The following is a 13,917-nucleotide window of genomic DNA, read 5'->3' as shown; positions in this document are numbered from 1 at the left end:
TTATCCCTAACTCCCGTTGCTGCAACCTAAGACTCAAGGGGGAAATGACGCTGCTCCAGCGATCCATCTCTTTGTATCCATCTCTGGAGAAAGGTTTGCTGGAAATGTAAAAACACACACGCTGCATTTCGGGTCTGATGGCAAGGAGCACACCTGTATAAATGGAGTCAAACTGTCCCAATAACCTGCCCTTCCCCCCACCCACTTATATAATAATCCTGGCTTTCAGAAGACTAATCACTACACACCATCTTCACAGCATCTAATTTCCTCATCAAATTTCTCTGCTGGGTTTAGCCATGCTTGTCAACTTCCCAGCTCCCTCTTCAATAACTGGGTTTATTCTTAGTGTCTCGCCAATAAACATTCCTAAGAGCAAACCCATGAAAGAACGAAGTCCAGATTTCTTTATCGCTCCCTCTTTCAAGAAGGGTTTTCTGCTCACACGCCTGGGAAAGGTCACAGGTAATATTGGCTGGTCACTTTCGGGTGGCAGGATTGGGTGAGCACATTGGGCTCTTTTGTTTAACCATCTCACCGACCACCAAGGGGGTCTGTAAGCTTCTGGGAAACCACTTAGGAAAGAAAATGGATCATTATGTCCGACTCAGTTTCCCTCCAAGAACAAATTAAGTTGCTAATATTCTATTTCACAACAGTTGCAGATTTTCTAGACACGCTTACCTTACCTGTACCTCACCTGTTCCCATATGTTTGCAGAGAATTTTTAATTTTTTGTAGTGGAGGAAAGTGCCATGAATGGCTTTTCATACTATTTTTACAATGGAAGTTTGTTTATTTAAATCTTTCCCATTATGGTTGGGGTTAAAACTCCATGGTATTGTACTGGTCTGGCATGTACAAAGTCATGAATGAGAGCTCATCAGTAAATTGAGTATTCATGTGTATTTATACTCTACTAAAAAACGATTGCCTTTCTAGGTGCTCAAAAGGAATAAAGGACCTTCAGAAACCCATAAAGTACAGTTGTTGGGAGGTATCTCCATGGCAGAGTGCTTGCCTAGCACACACAGGATCCTGGGTTCTATCCCGGCCACTTATTCCCCTTCTAAAATAGTTCTGGCCCAGGGCACCACACAGGCTGTATTATATCTGTGCAAATAAGATGCATTGGAGTTCTAATCCTTTCTGTCTCCTAGCATGGTACTACTTGAAAATGGAGTTTATACAGACGTAGAGTAGCATGTTAGAATCATGAAAGTGGGCTCTACTCCAGCATGGCTGATCTCTTAACGAAAGGGAAACGTTTATGCAGGTACACGCAGAGAGAAGCCACCATATGCAGATGGAGGCAGACATAGGGGTGGAAAAGCAACACAAATGCTAGTTGCAAAGAAACCGGCAAGTGCTAAGAGTGCTGCAGGAGGGAGATTTACCCACGGTGCCGATGAACAGTCAGGCTTGCCCCTACCTTGAGCTTGGACTTCCAGCCTGCAGAATTGGGAGACAGATTTCTGTTGTCTAAATCAATCAGATGTCAGCTAGCTACCACCGTGCCAGGAAACTAGAAAAATGATGATGATGCCAAGTGTATTAGAAAGGTAGACCTGCTTCCTGCTTGACTCTGTGTTGCGATAACTGTCTTTTTTAGAAAATTCAACATTTGCCTTCTCGAAGCATATAGGACTCTGCATCAAACAAGCGTCCCAGTGCCCTTAGAAGGCAGCAAGTCCCATCCCGACTCTATCACCATGTGTGGAGGGGCTTCCTGGGTACTGAGCCAAGTTCACTAGCATCTCAATGGCCTTGTCTCTCTAGACGCCCACAGTGCTGTCTCATGAGCTGTGGCAAACCTTCAGATACTTTCAATTGTTCAATGGGGGACAGGGATACTGTTTATAGATGCATTCAGGAAACACACACACACACACACACACACACACACACACACACGTTATACTTAATGCTCTCTAATCCTCAATTTTCCTGGCCGTCAGAGACTTTTTCCAAACTTTTGTGAACAATAGCCTTTTGTTTTATTTCTATAGGCAAATAAACCCATTTAACTATACTGCCAACAACAAAAGGCCAGCCACTGTCATCTGGGCTTGGATGGTGTCTCTTGGACATACAAACCTTACCATCACAGTCATGAGACTGACCTCAGAAGGTTTCTCCTTTCATGACCAAAGAGTAAATCACATTGCTAAGAATGTCCTCCACTCTGTTGTTAATTTTTAAAAGTTTGGGTGTAGACACCATTAGGTTGGAAGGGAAGGAAAATCTTTTATGGAGTCAAGATATCTTGGCACAGGTACAAGCCAATAAATGTTTACTAAATCAACGAACAGCTTTTGTTCCTAAGAGATAGAAGATAACTAGAATGGTTTTATACTATCTATTTTCAATTCTAGATTATGAAATTGCCCCCAAATTGAAAGAATTTCTTGATCTTCAGTTTCCGTATACAAGATATTCTTATGTTGTCATCTGGATACACCACCGGAAGGTACTGCTGGGATTTTTAGACTCCGGGTTAGATTTACGGATGCAGCATGGAGCCCTTTTGTGACTGTTCCTAAGTCTGAGTCAGCCTTTTCATCTGTAACATAGAAATATTGGATAGAGTAATTATGAGAATAAAAACAGATAATCCTTATTGAGACGTTGATTTGATAATAAGAATGTGGCAGGTAATTACTGCTTTTAAAGTAACTCATCTTCCAGACTGGTCAATATAAATATTTTCTCTTCTTAAGTCTTTACAAATGTCTGAAGTCTCCTCCTACAGAGACTTTTTTTTGTAGTTTTCTATAATAAAAACAAATGAAGTCTTTCCAAACTCAGTCAGTTGGCCTTTTTTTGTGAAAGAAAATGTCTTGTATTAGAGTTTGCAGCTCAATAATGTTTTCTTAGCTACAGGTTTCCACCCACTGAGGATTTCGAGTAGTCATAAAAACCACGTTATCGACTGAACATCACTGCGTTCTAACAAACCTTTATTGACTGAAGCACGGCCAGGGTTCAGGTTTAGCTGTTCGTAGTCAGGCCCAGGCTGCGTGCTCAGCATTATTCTGTAATAAAGAAGTTCGTTGTGACTTTTCATGAATCATCCACTTGTGCATACGTAGCTGCTTTATCACAAAAGAATTTCAGATGAAAAATATGTTCATCTTTTTTATTAAAGTTTTATAATACCTATTGAGGACAGTAGTAACTAAATTGAATTTGTCATTCACAGGATGGCATCATGGCCGAAGACATCCATGGTTCCTTGTCATAGAAAAAATCTTATGTTCTGCTTCTGCTCAGAAGGACATTCAGGGCAAGCCTGGTCACGGGCTTGCTGTACCATCTCACTCACTGTGTGGGCTGCGGGAGTCTCTGTTGGAGTATGTGGGCGTGTGTGGTTTGACCCTTTTCTTGCTGATCTTATGAGCAGCACGTGAAGGTCGATTTCTTGGTTAACCTGGGTACTATCTCAGAAGAGCTTATGGTGAACCCTGAACCAGATTCGTGCTGTCAAAGACCCAGGACTGGAATTGCCTAAGCCATCTAGAAACTACACTCGGCTCGTGATTCTAAACTTTTTATCCTCTGATCCAGACTTAGCTTTCTATCACCAAAGAAATTTTGAAATAATCTCAAGGTCAGGAGCCCATCTCCAAGAACAATATCCAACACACGAAAGCAGCCTTAAAAGCATTGAAAGTTCTGCCATTTATTTCAGTTCTTAGCAAAGTAGAAAGAATTTGTAAAGTAAGGAACATCGTTTCAAAATATCTCCTTTGCTAGGTTTAGCTGGTGTGAACACAGTCAGTTAATAGCAATTAGTTACATGCAAGAATTATGGTGATTTTGCTTTTGGATCAGTCAAGCTCTCTGCTTCCCTCGCAAATTCTCTCCAACAAAAACCCCTAAACCTGGCACCTGTGCCTCCCATTTTAAAACCAGTGTTCGACCTGGTAGTAAGCCAGGCTCCTCCTTAGAAGGAAAACCCCACAAATAAAATTATTCAACCTCCCCACACACACACGTGTTGTGTTGACACAGGCTGTGTTCTGAAGCTTTCGATCACAATCCGAACTTCCATTTTTCCTGAGAGATTAGAGAGGATCTCTGAATTGAGGCGAGAGAAAAAACTGAGATGCCTGTCAAGAAGGACGCCATAACCACTGCCACCATTTATAATCTGCTGTGTCCTGTGGCGTTCACAATGTGGGTGTGTGCTCTGGTGAGTGCCAGTCTTGTTCGTGTACAAACCCTAGATGCCATCTTACAAAGCACGAGTGTATTAGTCGGCTCTATCCCTGCATGAAAGTAACAACAAGTATCACAGCCAGCGTCAGGACTCGCCTGTCCCATGTGGGGCTCGCCTGTCCCATGTGGGGCTTGCTTGTCCCATGCGGGGCTCGCCTGTCCCATATGGGGTTTGCCTGTCCCATGCGGGGCTCACCTGTCCCACGCACTTTAGTGAAGTCACTGCACACGGTCTCACAGACAGAAATCAATACGTCAGGATCGATATGCTCCTACCCCGTGTGGTATTCTACTTCCTCCGCCAACCTCAAGATTCAACCCCTGCTTCTCTCACACTGGGATTCTTGTTTCCTTCCTGAGGCCCAGCTGAGGGCCTCTCACAGCTTGTCTGTTTCAACCATATCCAGAGAAACTCCATGATTTCAGGGAAGCCCTGCTTCTATAGGGTCCACGTAATTTGAATAATTTCCCTTTTGATTAACTTGAAGTCAACTAATCAGAGAGGGGGGTTGATCCCATCTTCGGTAGAATTCATTCGCCTTTAAGAATACAGCATAACTGGGGCTGGGGATTTAGCTCAGTGGTAGAGCGCTTACCTAGGAAGCACAAGGCCCTGGGTTTGGTCCCCAGCTCCGAAAAAAAGAACCAAAAAAAAAAAAAAATACAGCATAACATTCCACCATAGTTATAGCTCGCACCCACCCACACTCAGTGTGAAAGAATGTAGTGTGTGTGTATTCTAGGGGTAAGAATCCATCTTGGAGACTACTGTAAAGACATTGGCAATTAATATCCAAAATTCCTATCAATGTGTGCTTACATATATGTGCACAGTACACACACACAATGTACATATATACTCATGTGTGTACAGGGAACAAGTCTAACAAGAGCACACATCCTTCAACAAGGTCACAAGTCCAAATCCTTCTCTGGGCAGTTTAACAAGAAGAGACCTTGGTCAATAATATGAGCCCATGAGGGCCATTCTCATCCAAGCTACCATATTACATAACTATTTATAAAGTTTAATTTATAAATTAGATACAGTTAGTAATACCAGTTAATGATAAATAGAATGCTCTAACAATGTGCTGGAGTAAACCCTATTAAAACGTTTAAATCGCTTCTTTCTGAAGTTTTCGCGTAGTATTTTCAGATTCTGGTTGATAGTGATTAACAGATAGTACTGGGACCAAGAGGCAACACGTATGTTATCCATGTTCTCCATCCTCGCACACATATATACAGACTCCCATTTTGGGTGGTGAGCTCCAACACTTTTAAAATCATGCGCACACACAGCGCTCTTCCTACTCATTTGTCAAGGCTCCTCCATCAATGGCAGATGAACAGTTAGGCTTTTCAGAGAAGGCATTTCTCGCTGGCCTGGAAAACTACAAAGTGAATTTGAAACTATGAGCAACACCAGGGTGGTCACATGGATAAGATAAAAAAAAAAAGACAAAGACAAAGCTCTGAAATATCGGGTGCCGTTAAACTGTTTTCCACATCCCAAATCAGCAGAATATTTCTGCTGTCCGTACCCACCCACTCTCAGCAGGAGAAAGGACAGAATACGCTCTGTACCATGTGAACCCCAGATCAAGAGGACAGTATTTGCATAAACAGAATCCTAGAGACCATGTCATCACCATCTCCCTCTTCCTCCTCCCCTCTCTGCCCTACCAGCCAGCCGGATCGAGTTTCCCGGGCTACCTTCCATGAACATCAAGGAATGCAGCAGAGATGAACGTTACATTGACACCCACGGTGCCACAGCAAGGGAAAACTGTTTGTACACTCTTTTCATTTCTCAGTATGAACAAGCATCTGAAGACTTTGCACCTGTTCTCGTTAGCCCTGGCAAATGCAGCGTGCATTTATATTAATAGAACGATGTTTTCATAACAGAATGGGTGCGCGGCAATCCTGGCGCACACTCTGGATGCTCTCATGAGTGCACAGATGCGGGCGGGGGTGGGGGGTGGGGGACGGGGGTGGCTCTTACATAAAGTCCCATGGCAAGAATACAAGGCCCAGGACTCCCAAGCCACATCCCCAGAACAGTTAGGAGAGGTTTTCCGGAATGACTAGGCTCCAGTCTTGGAAATCCAACGAGATACTCGATGAAGACGAAAATGTGCTGTATACAAACGGGCTTTTCATGGGGAACTCTGTGAGGCTCCGTCTCCCATTTCTCTAATTTGAGTCTTATCTCCCCAGAGTGGAGCTGAGAACCGGTGAGGTCATCTTTGGCTCAAGTCCTGAGAGCTTGTTTTGAGTCACCAGTGTAAATATGGCCCACCCAATCTGTACGTTTGCACAAATTAACTGAAACCAGCTACCCAATTCCTTGTTCATATTTGTATCTTTTGATTAAGCCTGACAGCTGTAACCTCATTAACCCTCCTCTGGTCATGGCAGAACAGCTGTCAGAATAGCAGGGGATGGATTCATTCAAGTTGCTCTCTAGACCAGGCACGTTAAAATCGATGGGTGCTCTAAATGCTGCCGTTATGCTTCTAGTTCTAATTTATGTTGTGCTATGTCCTTTCGCCTAGATACATAACGGGAGCCTAAAGTCAGCTTGTCATCTATAGGCAGGCTCTATGTCTTATAGGGGGAATATGTGTTTTACCTGAAGACTTCAGATCTGCATTCTTTGGAGTGGAACTTTAGCGTGTACTATACCACAGACAATTTTAATATATTTTAAAATATTAGCTTGAAATGTGTTTTTTGGCATGAGAGGTTTTGTTAATTTTGACAGAAGGCCAACAGAGTCATAACTGTGGAAGTAAGAAAGCCCCCGCAGCTGGTGCTCTTGGGAGATGAAGATTAAAATTGGGGAGAGTTAGAAACACTCCAATGGGAATGTGGTTTTCCTAAACAGGACACAAAGTCCTTGGAGTGCGTCCTGTTGGGTTCTGCAATAATTTGCATGAAGGAAGGAGGCAGAAAGACAAGTTCTCCATAGCTATTCTCTAAAACCCGGGGACCCACGGGAGACTGTTTTCTATCCAGCAAGGTGTTGAAAAGGACCTCGGCTTGAATGGATGCCAGGAGTGGCCTTCTCTCCTAGCTCGTTTACTGGGGTTTGGGGAGAGGGGACCATGGCAAAGGTGAAAATACTCTGGAGAACAAAAAAGATCTGTAGACCTCAGCTCTGGTACATATTCTACCACAGCTCACCCTGCGCAAGTTTTATCAAGTCCTCCCCGGTTTCTGTATCCGTAGACTCATTGGGAAAAGAGTGCTCCTATTTATCTGCAGTGATCGACGGCTCTTGTAGCATCCCAGTACTACACAAAGATATTCCACAGGGGGGCAATGGGTTTATGTAGTAATTGTCTAGCTTGGGGTGGGGGGCGGTAATTCTATTTCTACTTTCTCTGGGGCCATTAGACAAAACTGTAAACAGGTGCTGTCCTTTGGCACCCCCTGGTGGTGTCAATAGCTGTTACATCTATTGGAACCTTGTGACCCTTGAAGAATGGATGCTGTGGAGACCAGAATGTCTGGGGTGTTATTTACTTAATGGGAAAATTCCTGCAGGAGCTTCTTCATGTTGTCTTGTAGCTTCCAGTCCACTGCATCTTTTTTTTTTTTTTTTGCAGCTGAGGACCGAACCCAGGGCCTTGTGCTTGTTAGGCAAGCGCTCTACCACTGAGCTAAATCCCCAACCCTGGTCCACTGCATCTTAAAGGGTGAAGTGAATACGGTCATTTTACAAGGAAGTTGTATCATCAGGGCCAAGCTTCTGTCATGGGCATCGATGTTTAAAAGCAGAACACACAAAACTGAAGGATTCACCCAACAGCAGACAGACTGCTATTTTCAACAATATGAGAAAATCCAGGAAGTATCCAAATATTAGTGCAAGGCAAAGGCTTCCTTCGTATGTGGGTGAGCTTAGAATTTCTAGAAATATTGAACAGCACATGCTAGCTTTTCCTAAAAACAGTAGTCATGAGTACTAATGAGACAGTATTCAATTTTTCCTGAGCCTTTTTTAAAAAACCCATTTTTCTTCATTTACAAGAATCATTTACAAAGAAAACTTTTAAACTCAGAAGTCAGATAAAAGAAACGGGAATAAGTCTTTGTTATGGAATGAAAGCTGAATGTATTTTAATTATTGTGAATCTACAGAAATAAAACTATTTCAATCATGGTGGTTTGATATCTATTACATTTTACTTTTGGCAACCCCACAAATCTCTTATTGTGCTTACACTTATATTCTTTCCCTTTTGTTCTGTAACTATACCAAAACTCAGCTTTTAAAAGTGTATCTTATTCATAATAAATTCACATAGTTGCATTTAAATTTGAATGACATCAATTGAGATGATATATTACTATCTAAAGCAAGCAAAGATGTGGTAGAGAAAAATTGTGTATTCCCAGTGACTAACATGGCTGAAGTAGGCCATTCTGTGTGGTGATACTAAGTGATTTCCAGACTCCTGCATTTCCAGGCTTTGGGTTGGTATAATTACAGTAACTACAGCTGCTCCATGCAACTTTAAAAAGAAACAGCCATAGGAAAAAGAAAAGTCAATATTCCCTAAAGGAGAAAAAGAAGTTTCTTTGCCTGTGTTTCTGGCAAAAAGTGGTTGTATCAATATAGTTCAACCAGGAAATGTGTGTGTGTGTGTGTGTGTGTGTGTGTGTGTGTGTGTGTGTGTGTGTGTGCATATAGACATATATACACATACATCTGAATCTCAGAGATTTGTTCTGGAAAATCTGCTTTTGCTTCCAATGCTTTGTCTTTTCGCGACCACATTTATAAGCATTTTGAAGTTCTTTATGAGCACTTTGCCTGCCTCTCCACACTCCTAAATATTCCCCTCTGCTCCTCATGACCAGCCGTGCTTACAGCCTTGGTTGGCTGAAGAATAAAACATTAGTTCACCTCAAAGTCTGCTATTAAATTTACCTCATTTATTGGCCACCAGGAGTTGTGCCCAAGCTACTGAGGTCAGTCCTAACTACAATGCTATGGGGGCCCCCAGAGCCCCTCAGTTTCCCAGCTTAATGGCCGAGGAGCCTCTTGAGCCAGTTAAATCCTACTGTTGACATATTCGTACCACTGCTCTTAGAGTTCCTTTGATCCACTACCGTGCTCCCACAATTTGGGGATCTATTATACTGCATGTTAAGTAAAAGTAGGCAGATATGAAAAAGTTAGGGAAACACAGCTACTACTGGATGAATGATCTGTTTGTCTATCTGTGCAGTGGGCGCTGGCACTACTGGACCCTCGGATTTAAGGTAAATAAAGCCTGGTTATTCTGCTGTCTGAGTAGAACCATGTTGCCTCTGCTGCCCTTGAATGGCCAGCAGTAACCTGCTCACTCACTAAAAGCTATGCTCAGTCTCGGTGCAGAACGACATTCAACTGGGACTCTTGGTTTTCTTCATCAACACATCAGTTTGTCATTCTGTAAAAATAGGAAATTTCTCATCACCGGGACTGATTGCCGCAACCTGAAGCTATTGGATACACTGTTACATACATGCCCGAAGTGTCTGCTACACTCTTGAGTACTGCCATGCCTGAAGTGTCTGCTACACTCTTGAGTACTGCCATGCCGGAAGTGTCTGCTACAGTGTTGCTTACTGCCATGTCTGAGGTGTCTGCTACACTGTTACATGCTACCAGGCCTGGAATGACTGCTTGTATTTTTAATAGGCTGATAAATGATCATATTCAAAATAAAAGAGGTATTTCCTTTCTGTTGTTAAATCAGGCCCATAAAACTAAGCCAGATAGAAAACCCTCGAATCTGAATAACCATTTTATTCACAGACTGTCAAATAGCATCAGGCATCAACTCCTTAAAGGTTCCAGTTTTAAGCACTGCACTCATGCCTCTCCCAGCCTGACCTGGAGTGACCAGGTTGAATGGTCAGAGCCCTCACATCTGAGTGCTGATTCAGGCCTTTGCTCCCTGCTGCCAATAACAGATCATCGAGGTGCCAGATTTAGTGGTGGTTTCCTATGATGCACATACCTGTCCAGCAGGAATCGGAGCGTGACCACAGCCATTTTCCTTAAGCCACAGAATAACTGTCAGATGGCAATTGCTCATAGTCACCACTCAGCTCAGCAGCCGTCCAGGGACAGGCTTCCACCGCCTATGTCCTTCCAACAGGGAAGAGAGTTTTCTCACTACACTGTCGTTCACCTGGGTGAAAGGTCAATGTTTGATCTGAAGCTTTGGAAAATCATCCAAGCAGGAAAAACAACAAATTCCACCTGTTTCTTCTCTGCAGTTTGGCTCTTTTTATTTTTACATGAATAATTTTCTGTATTCATATTTTCATGTACTTCAATAAAAGCCCTATCAGTAGGGACTAAATGTTTTAAAGTCACAAATTTTGGTTGTGCACTGCCTTTTTCTTAGAAGGAAGGATACATTTTTTTTACTTAGAGTCTATTTCTTGAATAAGAAAGTATCCTCTATTTTCTCCCTTAGAGAATAATTCAGAACATTCAGCATAGAGGGCACAATGCTATACAGAGGGTCATGCCAGCAGTGATCACAATGTTAATTTAGGGTGACTGATCATTTCAGACTGGAGGCTTCTTTTGAGTTGAGTCAGACAAAGTGTTTTAAGTTACAAATTAACAAGACAAACAGGTGCTTACTCTGAGTGATTCCTCACTCCTGGATAGAATTTTCTGGAAACCTCAAGTTACACAAACTTGGTAAACATGCAGCATTTCTATGCATTAGAGTAACTGAAAACATTACTGCTTAAACCACCAATTGCCATAAATGATTATTTGATCCAAATAATTAGCTAAATATAAATATATAAATATAAATGCACATTTATATACTTTGTGTGTGTGTGTGTGTGTGTGAGAGAGAGAGAGAGAGAGAGAGAGAGAGAGAGAGAGAGAGAGAGTGTGTATAATCATTCTCTGGTATCTGTCCATGAGGAACTAGTTTAATTTCAGGACCCACCTCTGCTACCAAAGTCCTCATATAACACAGTGTATGTATGTTCTTCTGAATACTTTAATTCGGGTCTAGATTGCTTACAGAACACAGTAGAACTAAGTGGTTGTTACACCATATCATTTCAAGGTGATGGAAGGGAAGAATGGCTGTATATGTTATACAGATGCATTTTTCTGAATATTTTTGATCTGTAGTTGGTTGTATCGATATATTTGGAGTCCAGAAATATGGAGGGTTGATTGTGTGCATGCGCACACACACACACACACACACACACACACACACACACACAAATACACACACTAATATACAGGAACACCTACACACACACACACATACATGTACACACACACACTAACATACAGGAACACCTACACACACACACACATACATGTACACACATACATGTACACACAAATACACACACACATACATACACACATACACACTAACATACAGGAACACCTACACACACACACACATACATGTACACACACACACACACACTAATATACAGGAACACCTACACACACACACACACATACATGTACACACATACATGTACACACAAATACACACACATACATACACACACACACTAACATACAGGAACACCTACACACACACACATACATGTACACACATACATGTACACACAAATACACACACACATACATACACACACACACACTAACATACAGGAACACCTACACACACACACACATACATGTACACACATACATGTACACACAAATACACACACACATACATACACACATACACACTAACATACAGGAACACCTACACACACACACACATACATGTACACACACACACACACACTAATATACAGGAACACCTACACACACACATACATGTACACACATACATGTACACACAAATACACACACATACATACACACATACACACTAACATACAGGAACACCTACACACACACACACATACATGTACACACATACATGTACACACAAATACACACACACATACATACACACACACACACTAACATACAGGAACACCTACACATGTACACACACAAGGGAAACAGTCAAGTGTGTCTGCAGTTAGAGTGATTTATATCTGGCTGTGCAGTTTAACACACACTCAATGGTGAAGAAAAACTAAGTCATCTAAGATTTCCCTAAAGTGAGAAGTCAGATGATTAATGATTTAGAAGCTATATTATTTCTGTTGGCTGTAACTGAGAGGTTTTCCTGTAATTAGAAAAAGGCATAAACATTTTTCATGTGAATGAATTTGAATTCTGTATTTTAGCTTAGAATCAAACATGCAATTGCAATTTTTATTACAAGGCCCTGAGCTTTATGTGGTTTAACTCATTCATCTTACAGAAAAAAAAAAAATAATGACCAGAGTGGCTCTGAGGATCCACTTGGCCCACACAGTTGAGTCATTCATTCATGCCATTGTATAGACCAGTGAACTTCAGTTTCTCTGTGCTTGCCTTCATGGCTGTCTGTTTGCTGACACCACAAAATCTAGATGTTTGTGTGGCCCTACATGACATCAGTGTGGCTTCCTCTCTGGCTTTTTCATTATAGAAAACCCAATTCAAAGAAGTTATGATCAAGCCCACTCATTCCATTGGCCCATGAGGTTGACCTCCAAGTGCTACAACTACTATTGGCTGCTCAGTCTCCTTCTGAGTAGACTGCCCCAAAACTCTTCACATTCTAAGCCTCCCAACGTTCACTTTGCCTGAAAACACTCGCCCAACATAACAGGAAAAGAGGTTAAATCTTCACGGACCAAAGTAGAGTCTAAAGCAACTTTCATGTTTGTTTGAAGACTAAGAATGGGTTCCAAGGGCCCCTCTTCATGTTTCCTTCATTTACCAAGGTGTTTTGTAAATAAGTGAGTTAGAACCAATATCTGATAACCATTTCCATTGCTCTATTTCCTCAGACTCATTTTGAACATACTTGAAAGGAGAGCCGCATATAAATTTTCCTTCCTAAAAAGAAAGCCTCGCTGGCAAGCAAGATATTTGGTCTCTGTGGTAATGTCACGGAGACCTGATATATTTTTAACATCCTTGTTTTGTCCTTGTCTTAACTGACACTAGTAATTTGAGAAATGTTGAGGGCACCACTGAATGTAAATTTGAAGGAGAATAGCACTTCAAACTAAATTGTTAGAGTGGGGTGAATATTTAATCAAAGATGAATTGAAAAGTTTCGATTCTGTATGGAGTCACGCACCTCCACGATATAGTCCCCTAGTGATGCAGCAACCCCAAAATCGCATTACCATTTTAACCACCTGTGCTGCGAATGACAACTCTCCACTGTACTCATTCAATGGCCCTTTTATAAGACAGTTGAAGTTCCGGTACAGAGAAAAGTTCAACTACGCGATTTTGCAGAAGAGAACATTGGGGTTCCAAGGGGCAAAGCTTCTTATTTGTGTCCACAGCATACATTACAGTTGTATTTGAGACCAGATTTTTAAGTGCTTTCATTGAGCAATGTCTGTTCAAGTGGTTGATCTGTCTCTAGTATTCATGTATTACACGGAGGGAATCCTTTTTCAATTCATTTCTGTCCTTTCTTCCTTCATTCTCTCCCCCCCCCCCTACATGATATGCCTGTCACTGTGATGATCCCTGAAATACGAAGAATTGAAGATGATCCCAACCCAAAGAACTGCTCACATTTTAGAAAGGCTAAG

At 41.8% G+C, this 13,917-nt stretch overlaps 1 long non-coding RNA gene across 1 annotated transcript in view; it reads right to left on the bottom strand.

Moving 5' to 3' along the window:
- Positions 1-1,977: 1,977 nt before the first annotated feature.
- LOC108349443 (uncharacterized) overlaps positions 1,978-13,917 on the bottom strand; it is an 83,926-nt gene continuing 71,986 nt past the window's right edge. The window contains exons 3-5 of the long non-coding RNA XR_015644807.1: positions 10,248-10,421; positions 2,959-3,035; positions 1,978-2,563 (exon numbers count right to left, since the gene is read on the bottom strand). This is a non-coding gene — a long non-coding RNA (uncharacterized LOC108349443). The remainder of the gene's footprint in view (positions 2,564-2,958; positions 3,036-10,247; positions 10,422-13,917) is intronic.

Source organism: Rattus norvegicus, chromosome 1, assembly GCF_021556685.1.
Source record: "Rattus norvegicus strain SHRSP/BbbUtx chromosome 1, alternate assembly SHRSP_T2T, whole genome shotgun sequence".
Classification (NCBI taxonomy): domain Eukaryota; kingdom Metazoa; phylum Chordata; class Mammalia; order Rodentia; family Muridae; genus Rattus; species Rattus norvegicus.
This window is presented reverse-complemented; position numbering and strand designations above follow the sequence as displayed.